The sequence below is a fragment of the Rhea pennata genome, chromosome 5 (genome assembly GCF_028389875.1).
Source record: "Rhea pennata isolate bPtePen1 chromosome 5, bPtePen1.pri, whole genome shotgun sequence".
NCBI classification, from domain to species: domain Eukaryota; kingdom Metazoa; phylum Chordata; class Aves; order Rheiformes; family Rheidae; genus Rhea; species Rhea pennata.
In genome coordinates this window covers 36,424,272-36,444,410 of record NC_084667.1, presented here as the reverse complement: position 1 = coordinate 36,444,410, position 20,139 = coordinate 36,424,272, and the positions used below count along the sequence as shown (strand labels likewise).

Here is a 20,139-nt window from a genome sequence, read left to right as displayed (position 1 = left end):
AATGGGCTTTGGTCCATGACCCTTTTGCCTACGGGAAAATCATTGGGAGTTTTTCTAATATATATATTAGATCCTCCAAAAATCAAAAGCAAATGCTATAATGGATCATAGGAATGTCTACTGAGTTTCCACATTCTTCTACTTGTGGAAGAACGGTAATCTGAGATCATAATCTCTGAATGGTTCAAGTCTTCACAATGAAAGTCAGAGTTATTGACTAAGGCAGGTAGAAAATTCATTTGCTTGAGCTCTTTTAGGTCCAGCTGATAACACTCAGGGTTTAGTCCTGCAAGACACCAAGTGCTCTGGTCCTGGTTCAACAGACTATGTAAGCGCATGCTGAGCTTTAAAGCCCGTGAATAATCTTAGTGGGAATGAGACTATGTATGTGCTTAAAATTCAGCATGTAGTTAAGTACTTTGCTGAATTGGAGCCAACATGCTTAGCACTTTGGGGGACTGAATCCTTATTCACTAGTGGTGTTTTGTTTATTTTTTTTAGCTTCTGCATTTCCTCACTGACCTGGTCTTTTGTTTGATGACCAGCCTTCAACACATTCAGGATTAAAAACTTCTGGGCTTGTTTTGTCCAAGAAGGCTATGGATAATCTTTGGAGGGAATAACTCTTTTTGCATAATTGCTGATGTTAGATAAGTATGTTCTTTATAATCAACTTCTGTTTAATATGAAAATGCTAAGGTTTTTGACTGAGACTCTAATGTTTGACCAGAAGTTTATTTCTTCCGTTGTTTAGGACTATGTTATTTATCTGCAGAAATTAAAATGCCCAACTCTAATTAGTATATCAAATCCTGAAGATAAATTGGGGTTTTTTTTATAATGACTTTCTCTGTTTCCAAGTTCTCTTTGCTTTCTACAAGCTTTTTTCTCATTCCAAAGGAGTGTTTTTCAGCCAATAATTAGCAGTGGGCTTTCTCTGAACTGTGATCTCTAGACAGTTCAGTCAGATATTTGGTCTCCTCTCAAAATGTCTTGGCCAGATAGAGTAGTGGTTCTGAGTTGCTGTCTTCCTCCTCTCACCTGTTCTACTATACAATATAATCTTGCTACTACCTTAATGTTGCTAGAGTCATAAAATCCAGAGTATCTTCTTCTGTTATTGTATGATTATTCCCAATTATATTTTTAAAATTTCACTTACATATGTGTATAATTTTCTCCAAATTCATGACCAGACGTCAAAAAGGATCAAATGAACTGAATTTAAAAAAAGAAACTCAAGAAAAGTGTAGTCATCTCAGACAAAAGTAATGGATTCACTTTTTCCTGAACAGGAACAAACTTTGGTTTTGTCTGATCAGTGAAGAAAGAACATTTCATTGTCTCAGAGCTTTTCCTTGCTCCCACGGAGATGGAATATGGGTGCTGTTAAGTGCTGTCCTAAAGCTCGAGTGTTTGTCTTTCTTTTTTAAGCACCATCTTTAAAATAGCTGAGGTAAAGCATATAAAGCTCAGATTAGAGTGTTGGCAGGCAGGTTGTTGCATGTCTAGCTGGAGGGACAGAAGAAATCATACATTTAGCTCTTTTCTCCTGCTTTTCAGCTGAGGTGCAGTGCATGACTGTGTGAAAGCTTCCAGTTAGTATCACTGCAGCAAAGTGAGTTAGATTAACCTGCAGCTCAAACCATGCAATGTGTAACTGGAGGGACAGTAGGCTGTAATGGAGAGCAGAGGGCAGTTAACGCCTGGAAGGGCCCTAGGTGAATTCCTGACGGCTGGAACAACCCGCCTCCCGTAGCTCTGGCAGCGGTGGGCGCTGGCGCGGGTGCCACTGCCTTGCGAGACAGGAGGACTTGGCATTAACCTCTGTTTTGTCATTGCCACAGACTGTGATTTCAAACACGTTGCTTTACTGACAGTGCCCTTCTTTCTCCTCCTGTCTGATCTACTTAGGCTCTAAGGTAAAGACTGTCTCTAACTGAGTGCTTGTACGCTGGGTATCAGTTTTAAGTGTGTTCTAGGAATAAATAACAATAGTTGCAAATATATGAGCAGATAGTTTTTAATGCTGTTGTGTGGATGTGTGTTCTGAATCCAAAAGAAGAATCTCATTTCTAATTCAGTGTCAATAAGATCCTACATGATTTAAAGCATTACAGGTTATTTTTGCCAGCTGTCACAGATTCATTGAGAGAGGATGGTGAAGCATGGATACTTTTAAAAAACACTTACCACTTCATGTCTCTTAGAATTAGATGGCCCAGGAATGTTTTTGAGAAATTTGTGTGATAAGCATGTTCACAGTTGCATGTTTACTAGCAAAATACGTCAAAGACTGCACCATTGATTTTTTTTTAATCTCAATCTGAGTTCAGTTTTCTGCTAATGACAAGTGCTTTTTTTTTATTTTTACTATTATTTTAAAGGTTTATTCAGCTTGACAGTTGTAGGATTAAGCTTTGCAAACAAAAGGATAATATATCCTATGTTTACAAGTTAGCCAGAGGCCAGGTTTTATAAACTTTGAAAATACAGCTATTGCTAGTTTATAAAATAGACTGGTCAGCTTTCCAAGACACAAAATAAATCCAGCAATGGAGCTGATTTCCTTGGGAGCTTGCTGCTCTCATTTATAATGATATATTTTGACCCGAAGCAATGTTACATGGGAAACTTAAAAACATTTTAAAAGAGGTCAAGAAAGGGGCTCAAAACACAGACATATGGGGCCTGATTCTGAAAATATGATATATCTCCTGTGAGCAGCTTTAGTTCCACTGTAAGGAGCACTTTGCAAAGGACATTTGGTTCCATTCAGAATAGGGTTCATGTAAGATTTTAGAATCTGATCTTCCAGTGCCGCCTGACACATACAATAGCTTTCATTAGTAAGCATCTGATAATAAGGTCACAGCTGGACCCCAGTCATCCGTGTTAGTAATTGGGAAAAATATCAATGTTTTTTATTGAAGACCATCTAGTGATCCTTTTAATCTTAAAATTTCAACTCAAAATAGAAGAGATTCAGAGTTCATAGCAAGATAAATTATAAATTCTGGAAAAGGATTTTGAATGCATTGGGCAACCCCAACATCTTTATTTAAAAACATGACATTTAGGGAAATTCTACATAACTACAGATTCCTGTTTTATTATTTGCAGCATAGGAATAATTTGTATTTCTATCAGAATGTTTGCATTTACAGCAGGTGAAGAGAACATCTCAGATGAACTGTGGCTGTAATGCTGGGCATTTTTATTTATTTTTAAATAATGGTGATATATTTAAATGATGAAATTGGATTTGCCAGTGACTCTAGTGCACAGGTCTGTAGCACTGAGAAGGTGCTGCCCTGTTAGTTCTCAATCTTGTCACTTCTGGGGAACTGCAGTGAAACTGTTTGTTCCTGACAGCAGACAGCCCCACTGCAGGGCCCTGGTTTCATGTTACATTAAGTATTAGTGCTGTTCTTTCAGGAGCTATTATGCTGTGACATCAAAGATTTTCTGACAGGGCAGTTGTAGGTTAGCACTGAAGTTGTCTACTGAAATTTTTAAGAATGGAATTAAATATATATGATCAGATTTAATATGGGAGATGGGAAACTGCATATAAAATGGAGTTAGTGGTTAAAGAAAGCTGCAAGAATAATTATTTGGTTTGGCCTATTTGTTCTTTCTTGTCCGAGGCAATTTTATTGCCTCTAATTCTACAGCAGTTCCAAAAATACTGCCATATGTTAACATTTTTTGTAAAACTGATTATTTTCTGAAAAATGTTGTGTGAAACAGGAGGAAAAGGACTTTTATAAAAGAAATGTTTGGTCTACCCCTGCAGTGCCTAGTATAAATTAAACCTTGAACAATAAATATAATAGCCCACATTCTTTTTTACTGATTGCTGAATTACCTAAAAGGATCAAGATATGTATTTCAAATAGTGAGAAAGTGATTTAAATGGCGAGAAAAAGCATAGAAATGTTTTATGACACTTACAGCTTTTTATAAGAGAGAATGAAAAAAGAAACTCTAAGTACATCTAAATTGTGATTTACACCATTGTTCTTTGGAAATTCAGAATCTAGTTGCTGCCTGACTTAAAGGGAAGATGAGAGGATTTTGAAGCAAACTGGCTGTGTAGCTGCTTTGGACAAAAAAATAAATTCTCGAACATGCGCGATTTCAAATGTTCCTGTAGATTCTTATGTGGTGAAATCAGCATTGCTACAACTATAAAATTACTATTATGCTCTGATGAGGCAAGTTCAGTGACAGGAAATATCAAAATTAATTTTGGAAACACATGTCTGCATATTTTTGATTACGTTACTAAGACATTTGTTCCATTTAGTATCAAGCAAGTGAATCATCTATTAAAAATGAAAATGTGTACAATAGAGTAATACTTTTCCAGTAAAAAATAGTAGGAAGTTGAACAGCACTGTTTAGTCATAAATAAGACACTTGCATAATTCTGCTTATTGAGAAATTGAGAATAAGAATGAAATAAGTACTGTAAGATCATTGATGCTAACATTTGAACCACGTATAATGGATTTTTATTTCTCAACAATAAAAAAGTTACACTTATGTAAAAATAAACACTTAGGATATATTTTTTTTAATGACTGTGCTATATAGACAATAATCATTTTCAGGCATGAAAAAGCTGCATAAAGAATGTAATACTTTGTGGTAGTGGTTTTTGGATATGGCCAGTAATAATTCCAAAGTCTTTGCTCAGGTAGACGGGTCTTTCTCTTGTTTTGGGGCTGCTCTGTTGACTAAAAGCTTGCAGGGTCGATCTTGAAGTTTATATAGTGGTAGAATTCAGCATTTATGCTATACTAATTGGCCAAAACTAACCGTATGGTTGCTTTGATCAGGCATAATGATCTGTGTTTGTTTAGATAACATTGCTTGACTTCTCCTTTGGTTTTTCTGCATTGCGAAACAGCTATCGCAAATCAAAATCTTTAAGGCTGAGCATTCAGAAGTAGCCAGTTTAGAATGAAAATGCAACCCTTTATACAGATGTGTGAAGCTCTGGGAATAGTGGCACTACCCTTAGGAAATGCTCACTGACAGGTGGCAACAGTGGAATACAAAATTATCCTTTAGCTCTATAATCTCAAATCACAGAGTTTATATGTAAAAGAAAAGTGTGGGTAGCAGAGCTGGATCTCACAGAGAACTTTCAAAGTCCTTACAAAGGTACATGATGATCTGATTAGCTAGCGTATCTAGAGCATTTGTTGATCGATACTTCTAATGCCCTCAAGAGTTTGAGATTATAGATAGGTTTTTCTTCCTTATACTATAAATAAAAAGGTGCCAGGTAAAGCTGTGTTTTGAAACAAATTTTTAGCAAGCTATGTCAACTTTACCAAACATATTTGACTATTTTATTATTTTGCACAGAGTATCCTTTCATTTATCTATAATTACAGAGCCTAGGGACTTTATGTTAAATTCAGGTAATGATTACCATACCAGTATATCTGCAATGTGTCCATCCTGGGTACATTTGTCTTTCTTATGTTCATATTGTTGCTTAGTTATGTTTCTTTCTTGAATATTAGAGATGTTACTGTATTTCAGAATAGGAAACTGTCTAAGGGGACTTGTCAAAAGCTTTATCATATAGGAGGGTCTAGAATCCTTTCAGTTTCCTGCATAGAATGCTTGGTGTTTGTTGAGCAGCTAATATTTCAATTTCTATTTAAATAAGCAGCAGTAGAGCTGACTTGCTAAGTGTGCCACTAAATAGATCATGTTACCACTTAACTTAGGACTAACGCTTAACGGGCTGGTTTGCTCCATTTTGGTTCAACATTCGTGTAAAGGCCAAGTGGTTCCAGAAAAGAAACAAGCAATAATATTATATTGTATTATAGCAGCAGTTACATTTAGTTGGCTACAAGCACAAAGTTGAACAAATGTCTAAACACAGAAATAAACATTAAGCAAATTTTTAATTATCTAGAAGAAACAAAGACTAATTATATTTTTCTATACCTCAGATATGTTTGAACAACATTATTTCACAGACCTCACGTAATAAAAACTAGGAAATTGAAAGTTCTGATAGGTCAGTCTGTCACTAGCTTGTTCTGTTATAGAACAAAAATGAGAAGTAACAAATCATTAATTGAAGGTGTGCATATGTGTACACATACAGAGTATCCTTCTGTAGCTTCAGATAGATAACTCCAGATTTTCTTGGCTTTTGTTAGACTGCACAATACTTAAGCACATCTAAGAAGTTGTCTTTGTCTTTTCTTGTGTGTTTAAATGTATAAATACCTTAAGGAAAACATCAGTGGAAGGTGGTAACGTTTCTTCTCTCAGTTTTGTTGGGGTAAAAACATAATGGATCAAGATGTTAAAATTATATTTTCAGGGGTTGCTCAGGCCTTTTCGCAAACAGAATCAAAATCAGAACCTTGATTCTTTAGTTGCAGAATGTTTGCATGTATTAATTAGATTTATGTGTGCTTGGGCAGTTCAGAAGGAATCCTGTGGAAGACTGAAAAACCTTATGATTTAAAACTAAAATGATCCTGGCGAGAGATTTTTTTTGTCCTTCAAATGAAATACAATAAGGGCATAAGGGTTTTTTCTATTTTCCTTTCCTTTCCTTTTTTTTTTTTTTTTTTTTTTGGTCAAAGTGACTAGGTAGATGCTAAAGAAGTCTTAGCTGTCTTAGCTCCTCATTCTTACCAGATATCTCATTTGCACTCACAGAATCTGGACTCTTTTCCTTTCTGACTACTATTTCAGATCTGACTGCTAGAAATGAAAAGCCAGTGGAAAATGGCCAGTTAAGGGTTCCCTTAAGCCAGAGAGACTGAGAATACTCTAGGCAAGTTCTGGAATGAGATTGCAAAAGCTAGCAATTTATTATTAATATAATACAATATTTAATATATAATTATTATGTATAGTATTAGATAATATTATATAACATATAAGAATCAGAGAATCACAGAATCAGAGAATGATTGAGGTTGGAAGGGACCTCTGCAGATCATCTTGTGCAACCCCCCTGCTCAGGCAGGGTCACCTGGAGCATGTTGCCTAAGATCGTTTCCAGACAGCTTTTGAGTATCTCCAGAGGAGGAGACTCCATGACCTCCCAGGGCAACCTGTTCCAGTGCTCTGTCACTCTCATCACAGTAAAGGAGTTTTTCCTCATGTTCAGATGGAACTGCCTGTGTTTCAGTTTGTGCCTGTTGGCTCTCATCTGGTTGCTGGGCTCCACTGAAATGAGTCTGGCACCATCCTCTTGACACCCTCCCTTAAGATACTTCTACACATTGATAAAATCCCCTCTCAGCCTTCTCTTCTCCCAGCTGAACAGGCCCAGCTCTCGTAGCCTTCCCTCATATGAGAGATGCTGCAGTCCCTTCTTCCTCTTAGTAGTATATTTAATATATATATTTATTTATTATAACTGAATAGGACTTTGCCTCTTCCAACTGACCTAAAGCCCTAAAGAACTGGCAAGGCACTGTTTGCTATATACATGTAAGCAAGAAGATGCTATCGTCCACTTTTGGGCCAGCAGGGATAGCTTTGGTTCTTGAGCAATATAGGAGAACAAAAAATGCCTGTCTGATGTTACTATGTTGGGAAAGAGACAATTTGTTTCCCTCCTTTTGCTGTGCAATTTCAGGTTAGCTTGTCATTTTGAGTCCTGCTTGGGTTGGTGAGAGGTACCTGAGAATTTTTTTTTGACAGGCATGTTCCTTCAGGTTTGGAAGAAGGGTATTACTTTTTTTTTGACAGGCACGTTCCTTCAGGTTTGGAAGAAGGGTATTACTTTTCATAAGACTGAGACTCAGAAGAATATAAATGTGGACCTTGGAGGACTTTTCCCTTTGGTTCTGCATGCCTTTTGTGTGTAGTTTTCTCTCAGTCTCTTTTGCTCTAAACTGTCCACACAGACATGTCTAAGCTGTCTTGCCAGTTAGAAAGTGAGTGCATATAAGAGAGCATATGCATGACTGCTACTGCTATTTGTATTTTGAATTTGTGTGGAGATGATAAGGGACATTGGAGCCTCCAGATAGATAGACAAGTTACTAGTGCTCTGGGTTTAACGAATCCTCCACTCTTGAGAGGGAGAAATACTGTAGGCAAGTATGTTTATTCTCACTTTTCCAGTTGGGAAACTGAAGCAAGAAGGTTTCAAGATGGTTTGGGTTCTAGCCAGAATCAGAACTTTGAAGATATGGCTCATTTCCAGGCCTATGCTTAAATTGCAGACCATCTCTCTCCTTTTTTTAATGCAATATTTTGTAATAAAGATAAGACTTCTGTATCATTACATATGCATTTAGAAATACTTCTTTATGTACTTAGTGCTGCCTTTTCTCCATGGCTTCTGATGGAGCATATGCCTGCTTGATCCATGCTGTAGTGAAAATACAGACTGTTCATAACAAATCTGTTGTTTTTTCCTGTTTTCTTCCTGTCTGAAGGGGAGTGCTCTCATGTAGTGGGCCATACCATATTATAACATCAGTAAATTCGAGGTTACAGCAGGGTCTGACAAGCTCTGGAGTTCACTCATCCTGCTCTTAGTTAACTAGCCATAAACTCCTGCTGTATGTATGACTGAACAGCTCTAGCTCTCTTTTTGCCATTGCTGCTACAGCAAGTGAGGCCTGAAATGCAAACCCACCTCTTCACAGCACAGTGAAGAAACAAGTTATATTACTAGAAGCTTTCTTTTAATTCATTTTGTCCTTAGATTTCTTCTGCATTTGTTTCATCCTGTCTTTTGGTTTTACGACTCAGCAATATATTCTATCTTGAAAACAGCATTAAGTGTAGTTACGGGCACACACACTGAGAGGAGAATATCCCCCCACAGTGTTTACAGCAACACCTCTAGGTGACGGCAGGCAGTAAGCTTTCTTTTTATAGAGCTCCAGACTACAGATCATTAGCTTGATATGGTAGCTCAGTGGTGCAAAGTCATTTGAATATTTATTACCCTGCTTCAGACTTTCTCTTTTCAAGTGGGAAATAAATGTGGTAAGACCCCCTTTCTGTCCTCTTGCTTCATATGCTAAAGCACAAATACATGAAATGGATTTTAATTGTATTTCCTTGAAACTCTGTATTAGACCCCAGCAACTTAGATATTATGAAGGAAAAGTGTTTTGAACCACTGCTCAAGTCTGCAAAGTCTTTTTTCCAGCCTTCGTCAAAGCATGCTAGGATATTCAGCTCCAAAAATGAGTTGAATTTTCAAAATTTAATATATAAATATTCATGTATGACATATAAAAAGGCCGCTTTATAAATGTGTATTTGAATGGAGCACTGTTACTTAAGTGAAGTACAAATTCAAAGGCTCCTGAAAACTGGACTTTGCCAACAGTCATGGATTTGGAGAAATAGTAACAAACCAAACATTGTGTAAATGAAGCTGGGGCGGGGAGGAGGGAGCCCTATTACAATACGATCAGCAAGACATGAAAGCCAGCAGCAGGCAACAGAAAGGCAGAGCCAGGCTCCTGAATATATTTTAAAGGTAGAATGTTGTCAGTGTGTTTTCATTTAGCTATTTTAAGATGTCTGCGTTTCACTTGCTACAGTCACAAATTCTAACTGTGAATAATAGGAATCATTATATGAGTGTAAATGGTATATTGACTACATTTTTCAGGCTCAAACACACCTTCCTTGTTGGCAGTGGAAAGCAATGAATGAGGCATTTTATTAAAACTGGTGCTTGTGGTTCTAATCAAAGGTCACTGGTTAGCTCTCACTTTTCAGTCTCAGATTTGTCTAGATGTTTGATCAGGGGGCTGCAATGAAATTATTATGACAAAGACTTTGTACTAGGCGGTATCTGTCTGCTGAAACTTGAAAGTCTTTGCCACAGTGATGCTGACAGCATGTGAATGCTGAAAGAATGTGCAAGAAATGTTATGTCTTAAAGAAACCTTTACTAAGTATCATCTTCCCTTTGTGTTACGTTTGAAATCATTTCAGTTGCTATTAAGGTACGAATGAAAAGGTGTTTCATTGATTAAAGGTAGCGTGTTTTTTTTTAAAGTGTACTGTATGCTTTAAGACAGTCTTCGCATTACTTACTCTGTTCAGTCCCTGCTGCACACAGCAAGTTCATTAATATGCAGATATGCAGTGATTGAAGTCGGGTTGCCTTTTACATTGGCGTTGTCTTGATATAATGAGCTTCTCTTTAATGTTCAAAAAGCTGTTGTTACTTTCTAAAAGGGGTTTGTTTGTGAATTTCATTAAATTTAATTCCATCTTCAAACAATTTCAGTATTGTTCATTTTACTACAATTAGCTTGCTTGCTGGCACTAAAAACTATTTTTTTAAGCCGATGCATTGTAACTTTTATGCACTGTGAGGTGGAGGGATTGTTATTAAGGTTGAATGAGAGAATTGCTATTTAACTAACTCATGGATTCAATATTTTAATTGGCGCCTATGTTAAAAAGTAGTAGAGTAAAAGTAGGTTAGGGTTAATCGTAGTGTTTTTCCTCTTCGATGGAGATAGGCAGCATTCTGTCAGGGACCGAAAAGAAACACTTTACCATGAACCTGTATATGCCAGCCTCACTTTCTTTGTTAAATTAGTCCAGAAAGTGGAGAAGAAAATGCATTGGTCAGATAATCTTCTACTCTGAGGAATGAGAGCCTTATAGAATGCAGTCTTAGAATGGTGGTTTGTGATTTTCTGCTCAGTATTTGTAGTCTAAAAAGATTTGATCTTTCAGGTTGCTGTGAGGTCAAAAAAAAGTAGACATCCAGTGGCCAAGCTTTTGAGTCTAGCTCTCCCTTTTAGTTTTACAGCTCGTCCCAGTGCCTCTTGGAAACTGCCTGTAAAAATAAAATGAGGTATAGCATTTAAGAAGTGATTTGCTTGGACTGGACAAACAGATGAAGGTGATGCCAGACTGAAAAGAGGCAATGGGAGCAAGACTAGGCTAGAAATACTTTTACTTTTCTATAAATGCAGCTTCAGCACTCTGAGATGCAATTTATCTCTAGATATATTGATAGTTCTAGATCTCTAGATATATTGATAGTTCTAGAAACTTCTTATGGATTAGGAAAAAACCCCCCATCTAACATGTATCTTAAGGATGGATGGAGATATGGTAAAGAAGCAAACAGGAACAAGCAAATTATTTAACTTGAGAAAATGGGGCATGGACAGAGGAAATAAGTTTACATCTTTCTATGTTAACATTTTTTTGATAAACTCTGCAATTTTTAAGGCTATGTTTCTGGGACAGTTCTGCATGAACAGTGCCTACTTCCAGAATGGCGGTGGTGGTCTTGACACGAAGAAAATGCTGTGACCTTTGTTTTAATTTTCAGATCTACCTGAGGAAGGTTTAATTACATATAACCCCGGTTACTAAAGTATAGTTTAGTCTGATCTTGTGAAGCATGTAGAGATACAGAATTGTTAAATCTGATTTGGACTATTCAAGAAGCTCCAGTACTGGCTTTGGAACTACTAGCTTGGAAAGTTTTTGGTTGACTTTACATAACTAACAGATAGCCTGGTAGGGATGAGAAATGACAGCAATTTTTTTTTATGTATACACAATTGGAAGTAATTTGTATTTAGAGTGAAACAGCAGACTGTTTTTATATTGTTAAGGAAATGTCTTTGTTCCATTTGCGCTACTGTGACAAGTGGAAGTTAGTAGAATATTCTATGATAATATAAATGTTTCTTTATCATCAATACAATTCCAAAGTACTTTTTTAACCCTCTCCCCTCCCTTAGTATATTTCTAAATGTTCCTTGAGGTATTTGAATTTTTACTATTATTTCAGGGAAGATGTTTCTTAGGTGGATGGATTTATTACTACAATCTGTTTCATCAGTATGGAGTTAATTTCCTCTAACTTATTTTTCCAGTCGTGAATTGTCAATAATAATCCGAACATCCTATGATGGGAATCTACGTTTAAAACTTATTTGCAAGACTGACCTCCGTCAAAGCTGAACTCTTAGACTTACCCTGAACTCTCTGCACATGTTCTGAATTTTTGCTTTATAGGAATATTCCATTTATTTAACCTGAGATTTCAGTGCATCAGTTGTCCTACTGAAGAAGCTTGATTGTCTCACGGGTGGAAGTGATCTCCTTGTTTTAAGTCTTAAAATGTTTAAATGATTGTGTATGAAAATTTTATTGAAATAAGCTAGAGATTCCAAGTGTACCACTAACTGCAAACATATACAGTGCCTGCCTGAAATGACTTTATAGTTTGTTAAAATCAAATGATATTCAGTACGGATACTATGAAGAGAAAAATCAAAATAGACACCTAATTATAATTACTTTTTTTCCTGTCATTATATCCGTACGTGCAGAACAACTGATTTGAGATTACAACAGCTCAATTTGGTAGGTACAAAGGTTTTTCCTTCCTCTTTTTCATCATCTGCAGGATGTAATACAATTTCTTATACTGACCAAAGCCTGAAATTTCCTTAAGACATTGGGTATGGTACCTGAATTAGTAGAATTAGTTAACAGGAAATAAATATCATCAAAGATATAGAAAATGCAGATTAATCGTATATGAGTAAAATCCAAAGACTAAGCCTCTGTTTTGGTCTCATTATTCATAGATGGCTCTTCTAGCCAAAGTCCTTGTGTTAGCATATACTGCCATTGCTATTGAAGAAATGTAATTGAGAACTAGGAAACAACCCTTAAATGAGAGGGAGGAAGACAGATATGAGAGTTGGGCTATGCAATTCTTGAATGTAGGATACATCATCATTTTCTTTCAGATTTTCATGACCTTTTTGAAGTTTTAGTCCAAATGGCCAGTTTGGAAACCTAGCCAATCTGTCTGCTGCTGTGAGTTAACCGTGAGACAGGGAAATACGAACAATACAGAAGCACTGCAGTCTGTATCTTGTATACGACAGAAGGGCTGAATGCAACATATATTTGGGGGAGGGAATTGTCTTTCTTTATAGAAAGCTGTATATAACACATAAACATTAAAATGTGTCCATGAATGGGCAATGCAAGTGTGTGATAATGAAGGAAATATTAGGTTTGTTAGGTTCCAAAGCTGGGCCGGAAAAACCCAGCTAGCACCAATATCAAAATCACGCTAACTACAGCAGTGCTTAAACTCCTGTAGGAAGAGGGGGGAGGTTGGGATGGGTAGCAGAAAAGGGTTAATAATATGAATTGGTCAGGGAAGTTCTCAGGAAAAAAAAAAAAAACAAGCATATGCTGCTAATTCTGGATAGGGAGCGATCGTGAAATGTTTCTGCTGACAGTAGGATGGTATTTTCAAAGTAAGAATGCCTCAAGTTAAGAGTTTGGTTCCACACTGGGACTTCAAAGTGGAGGTCTTGTTCTGGAAGGTGCTTGCCCATAACTCGCCTGGAATCAGTGAGGAAGAGATGTTTACTGAGCACCTCTCAAAATCAGGCCAGGGCTGATTTGGTGCCTAAAATAGGAATTTAGGATCCTTGCTTTAGGCGCTCCTCTTTGAAAGATTTCACCAAGTATGTTTTAGAAACAGCTACCGTAAGTGTCAGTCTTACCATATCAGTATCTGTAATTCACCCTACATTTGAGAGGAGATGATTACTCACAGATTCTCAGACAAACGGTCTGTAGTGCAAATGAGCTTTTACCTGATTGTGAGCCGTTTGTACGTAGACACTGAAGAAACTAAATAATCCGTTTATTGTGTCAACACCTTGAAAGATATAGAAATAGCTGGATTGTAAATACTGTAAATCATTCAAAAGATTGTCCAGAAATGAGACCAACCTTAACCACATAACTCATGTTATTGATGTAGAAATTTTTCTTCCAGTGTCTTTATTTTTACACTAAGCTTTCTTTATAAACTCTCAGCTACATACCAAGTTTTAAATTATTCTCGTTTTGCTTTATGCTTCTCTGGAATATGGGAGGCAAAAAGCTTTTTTATTTTTTGCTGTGGTTTTGGAGAATTTGTCAAAAAGTACTAGTTTATTCTAAAGTTCAGAGACAATAAGAGGAGTCATTACTTAAACCAAATTTTCAAAAAGAAACTGGAAAAAGTAAAGTGCACAAAAATGTAAACAAAATGTGAAACACAAATTCAGTTATCTAAATTGCCTGGAATAATTCCAGTAATTCTTTGGAAATTTTAGCCTAAGCAGAAAGCTAAAAGCATATTGTTTGGTCAAACTCTGCTTTAAGACAGATTTTTTCATGTCTCAGATATTTATATGCCACTGTTTTTACTCTTAACAATTTATAGATAAAGATTTAGGTATGCCCTATAAACCAAAGAATACTACACAACATATCTGTATCAGATACGGTATAAATGGGGAGACTTTTCTTTGACCTAAAATGCTTGAGATCTTCCTAACCCTTGCCTCGTGCAACATAGAAATATGTTTTAGGATTTTTGATATTAGCACATTAAACTGTGAGAGGAGGAGGAGTAAGTGGTAGAAAACTGTTAAGTGGCAGCAAAGTAGTCTCAAGACAGAAGAAAGGTTTTAAACCTCTTAAGAAGCCCATGACAATATGTTCTGTCACTAATGCCAGCAGGTGCGGCTCTGAGACGGGGCGCGCTGTCCTACAGCCCGGAGGAAGGTGGGTGTAGCACAGCGCGGTGGTGTCTCCGCGGCTGCCGCCTTGCTGTGAGAGCGCAAGTCACTGCACAGACACAACATGCCCCAAGATGAGCTTTCCACGGTTAGGGGACACACTGATAAGCAGCTAGCTTTTTAGAACCAAACTTAAAAGTCATTCTAACAGGGGTATTTTGCGTGCACAGATAGCTGCACATTGTTCCGTATGCTTACTGTTCCCCAAAACACGTGCTGCTTTCTGATAACAAGATACGGCTGTCAAGAGCAGGCGCTTCTTTGTTGCTGTAATACTGATGCAAAAGCATTGGACTGTTACCAATGATGCCTATAACATGTTATACTGAGAAACAGCGTTTTAGGCTACTGTAAATTTATTTTAGCTTTTTACATTTTGGTTTCACTTCTGCGTAATATCTGGGTATGTGGTTCCTGAGAGGAGGAAGTACAGTGACAAAAAGGTGATGATGGAAAACAGTTTAGATAGAAAAGGCTAGGGAGAAGAGCCAGCTCACTACTTATATTTTAGTCTAGAAATATTTAGGCATCATTTAGAAATAAATAAAGGTGTAATTTAAGGAAAGAATGTATTTATCTGGAAAAATGAGAAAATATTAACCATCCTCTCTGAAACAGGTGTTAAAACCAGCTAAATGATTTTCTTAAATTAATTTGCATAGAAATGTATTTAAGTTGGATGATATACCTATGAGAACTCTAGGTGAAAAAAATAACATAATGGTCTAACTAGAGGCAAGAATATTCTATATTTACTCTTAAACCATAAAGCTTGGTTGTCCTCACTGGTGCCCAGATAAGAGCATAGAGGTTTGTGTGTGTCATGAGGTGAATAGAGGCAGTCAAGCAGTTCATCTTTAAGGCTATTGTGAAAGGATTTAATATATCTTGACTTTTTTACACCATCACACTACTCTAGCTTAGCGTCAGGATTTGAACAAGGTGCCTGACTACTTCTTCGTCATCATGATTTGCTGTTACACTAACGACAGGAATTACGAAAAATCTTTGCTGCCTTATTGACCATTTAAAGTGCTTAATTTTTCTAAATGAATGCATGCTTTGAGGAGGTTTGTTCAGAAAAACATTTCGAAAAGCAACTCAAAGAACAGTGTGGAAATTTGCAAGTCAAACTATGATTTATAATATTATTTTTGTAAGTAGCAACCGCAAAAATAATCATGCTGCTGGAGCCAACAGCAGTATTTTGAAATTGTAGGATCTAATGTATGAGGTTATTGCATATGAATGGAGAGATATGTTACTGCAATGATATATTTTATTACTTGCTTCTGTTTTTATTAAGGATAATGAAAACCTTCTGTTTGGCCCTGTGAACAAAACTAATGTGACCTTTCATGTGACCCACCTGTTGTGCTTTCACAATTGATAATAGTTACCTCATGTTAGGGTGATCTGGAAAATAACAGTGTGCCAGCACTGTGGAAAATAACGTTTGTATTTCTGAATTTGTATTTGCCTCGGATCTGAAATGAAGGAAAATACAGATTATCTAACAGAATGCTTAAAAGTCAAAATATTATTGTAAGAGTATTGTCTATATTGCTAGCAGATGCATTTTCAAAGGCATACAGCTGCTGAAACATAGCTGTAAATTAGCAGAATTGGCTTAAAGTCTGTGATTCTTAATACAGGTAGGGAGGAATCCAATTAGTTGTTTTGAAAGTTATGCAAATCTAAAGTTTGCTTGTTTAAAAAGTCCATATAGATGTAAGTTTTTCCCACTTGTTAATTCAAAAATTACATTTTTTTTTCTGTTGCATAATGTCAATAATATTTATTTTTATGGGGAAATGTAAACAGGCTCAAATATTTCTAGACATTATTCTTCCATTTGTATTAGATATTGATTCTGGAGGTAAACATGTATTTAACATGAGCAGCACAATGTTGTTTTTCTAGGGGTGCCTGATAGATAGATTAGACTTGCATTGGGCTGACTTATAGGTTATGTGCATAAGTATTTGCCAAATCTGGACCCTGATTTCAAAGAGATTTTCACGTGTGAATTTGAAGTACATGCCTAACTGCTGAATTTGCTCAACAGACCAGAAAGGCTCTTTCCCTTTGGAGCCCTTATGGTTTATCTGGTCAATGGTTTGCAAGCTAAGAAGGATTTACACATTGGATCAATGATCCATGAAATATGGGGGATTTCCACAATGTCTCTCAGTGACAAGTTACAGTGTGGACACACAGTATGCATTTTCAAAATTAATATGTATGTGGAAGAAATACATAATTGTTGAAATACATTATAAATACATTATAAACATCCATGATCCTGTCTAGTGATCAGGGCAGTATATAAATAATATTTTGTGTGTGTTAGAGGAAACTTTGTCATTCTTGCATTTCTTTTGTTTGTACATTCCATATTCTGTAACAATAAATTATATTGCTTTATGTGTACAGATCAACAGAAATTAGACCTAGTCTTTAGCCAGTTAACAGAAGAGGGCTCTCAGTACTACCCTTTTCCTGAAGTGATGTGGATGAATTCTTGCTCTTCTGACCAAATAGGTGGCCTACATACTGAAGATAAGCAGTCAGACAGGGTTACAGAAAGGGGTTAAATGTCCTTACCTGAAAGTGTCTGCCACCAGCATCATCCTGGTTAAGTCATGAGCATGTCAGCTGGAGAGCCTCCTGATGGCAACTGCTGAGTTATGACATGGGGAGAGAGGTATCCTATTAGGTTGGCAGGGCTTGATCAAAAGCCCCTTTGAAATCAATAGAAAGATTCCTATTGACTTAAAGAGGCTTTGGAACAAGCTGTTAGTTATGAGGTACTCAATCAGGCAAGTAATAAGCTTCTTATTGCCTAATTATGTACAATGGTAACCTTAGACCTGTGATTCTTATGTGGGTTGCACTCCTTATCTTCCAGAAGCTCCTTAGTACAAACACAGCCACTAGCAAGAGCAACGTCCCAGACGTGTATTCTCTGTTCCTTGTCTTGCCTTAGGGGTCTGACCCTAAGTTGCAGTTCAGCTCTTCCTCTTTGAGTCTGCCAGCTGGCTCATACGGTGTGTCTGATAGATATCAACAGCAGGAGAAACTCAGGGAGGGGAGCACTGTGAAAACCACCTTGCTTAGGTTCTTCTTCATTATCCCACTGGAATAAAGACAACAAGGATCACACAATACAATACACCACAAATCTTGTTCACACATCTGGCAAAGTTCTCGGAACCAGCAGCAGACTGAGCATTGCCATGAAGACACCTTGTATGTCTGGATCTGACCTTTGTCAATGCGCTGCTGTTTATTCTAGCAAGAACATTTTAGCTTCAGTGAGACTTCTTCATTACAGAATAGACTACATAGTCCAAATGATGCAGCCTGGAGCTGTATTGTCTTTTGTGAGGAGTCTCCATGGGAACATTATCTAGGGAGGTGAAATTAGTCTGCCTTGGTCTTTTCTCTCATCTTCAGCCCATTTGTTGCCTTCTGCATATGTACAAGAAAGCCTCCAGGGGGGCATAGCCATAGAAAGCAAACGTCATTAGGAAAGACAAATGACTCTTACAAAGTACATTTGACAAATAAAGTTTTAGTACGGTTCACCTTGAACAATATGTAAAGGATCATTGAGTATTCCCTGGAAATAACAAAACATTAGCAGTGGGATAAGCAAGTTATAGGGTGAAAAGGCAGCTTATAAGAGGCCACATAGCTGTTTTAAACTCACCTGGATTTCAATATTCCCTTTTATTCTTCTGAGGCATCTTTTAAAAATATTTGCTGTTGAGATAAATTAAGTAGTTGAACTGGCAGGTGTGTCATATTACCAAAAAAACCCCAAATCTATGGTGAGATGCTTGTACCTGTTTTTTACAATGGTGCAGTTCTGTGACTTTATATTAGATTTTTACATTAGTGCCAGCAGTAGTGTTCTTAATTATATTGTTGAATAAGTACAAATTTGGAAGCAGCTTGGAAGAGGGGAACATAACGAAACAACGCTTTCCATAGGTTTTTGACTGGCATCTATTTGGTTATGTTCTTTTCTGTTTGTGAGGTTTGAGGTTAGAGTTGGAGAAAACGGAGAATGTCAGAGATTAGCATTTAGCTTTTAAACTCTTTCTTTGCTTTTTATCTCTACTTGTTTCATCAACATCTAATTTAGATTCTTAATTGCTTAGATTCTAATTTGTGGCGGGACTTACACCTTAAATTTTTAGCAGACAAGGCATTTTTACTCTGTTCCTGTGTTTGGTTAGTCAAGGTCAAGATACCCCAAAAGGCCTCATTTTTTAAAAAATGGTGGATTGGCAGTGTTTTCTGACAATCTGGTCCCTAGAAAGGTGTCTTTGTATCACTAGTGTTTTTGAAAGATTAGAAGACCTGTATCTTTTATTTATCTTTAAAACACTCAATCCATGTTGAAGAGTGCAGATTGACATTTTCGCTGACAACACATAAGCAGTATTTTTTTTATGTTTTAAAAAATAATATTGATATTTGGTTTAAAAAAAATGATTTTTGTAGGCTAGAAATACTTCTGTCAACCATTCATCTAATACGTGTGTTATTCTCTTCCCAGATCTTTTCCCTGTTGTGTCCTTATTGCAGCAATCATCAAAACCATTTGAAGAGTTTAATTTAGACTGAAATGATTCTCCATAGAATAAACAGAATATCTCACCTGTGAAGGATGATTACATTTTCTAAATTTGTTTAAAAAGGAAGGACCTTCATAATTCACAAGCGTTCTACTTACAGTTTTTTATAGTGGAGAAATCTTGCATCTTTCAGGTCTGAAGATAAAACATGGTTTTATTTGAGTGCTATTAGCAGTTTAATCTTTCATATTATTGGTACAGAACAAATAAGGATCAGAGCTTTGATCTGAGCCTTCACCTGGCCAGATATTGCTGTGCTTGCTTTTACTGTGAAAATAATTTTCCTGTTTTATTTTCTGAGTAATGATGATATATTGTCATTTCAGATGTGTTTGAGAAATTACACATTCAAAGATAACTATGATATGTGTACTAGACAAAATCAGAGATACTTTGTGAAAGCATTAGTTTAGAGTTCTGATATATCTTGTCCATATTTGAGTACTTCTTGTCCACTTTTGCATGTAGCTAAGGCTATTGTGTTGCTGTTTGAGCAGCTTGTTTTTGGTGAGCAGTTCATTCAGGTACTTCACTTGCACAAGTCTAATTGAGCGTGTGTAAGAATGGAGAGGCAAATTCTTTGCTTGCACACATTCTCACTCTCCCTGCAGCAAGGCTGATGCAGATTTGCTTTGCAAATGAGAGTGAGCTTGCCAGGAGCTGTGAACATGAATTTCCATGGCATTCATGGAAAAGGGCAAGAACAGAGCCAGAGGATTTACTGTGGTGCGTCTGTCATGTCTCTCACAGCCCATACAGAAACTGTAAGGCTTTGGTAGCCACCAAAGTGGGAGGTCCTCAGCAATGGCTTCTAAGTAGGTCTCTGGCTGTACTAACTCCGCTAGTCCTCCGGACCATCTCATTCTGTGTAGCAC

The 20,139-nt window shown here is 36.8% G+C and overlaps 1 protein-coding gene across 10 annotated transcripts in view; it reads left to right on the top strand.

Moving 5' to 3' along the window:
* Positions 1-20,139, top strand: part of SOX6 (SRY-box transcription factor 6) — a 366,958-nt gene that overhangs the window by 14,622 nt on the left and 332,197 nt on the right. Inside the window, exon 1 of one of the 10 annotated variants that reach the window (XM_062576040.1) lies at positions 617-654. The exons of the other annotated variants lie outside the window; for them this stretch is intronic. The gene's annotated coding sequence lies outside the window, so the exon portion shown is untranslated. Of the gene's footprint in view, positions 1-616; positions 655-20,139 lie in introns of those variants that run through there. 10 annotated transcript variants of the gene reach the window in all.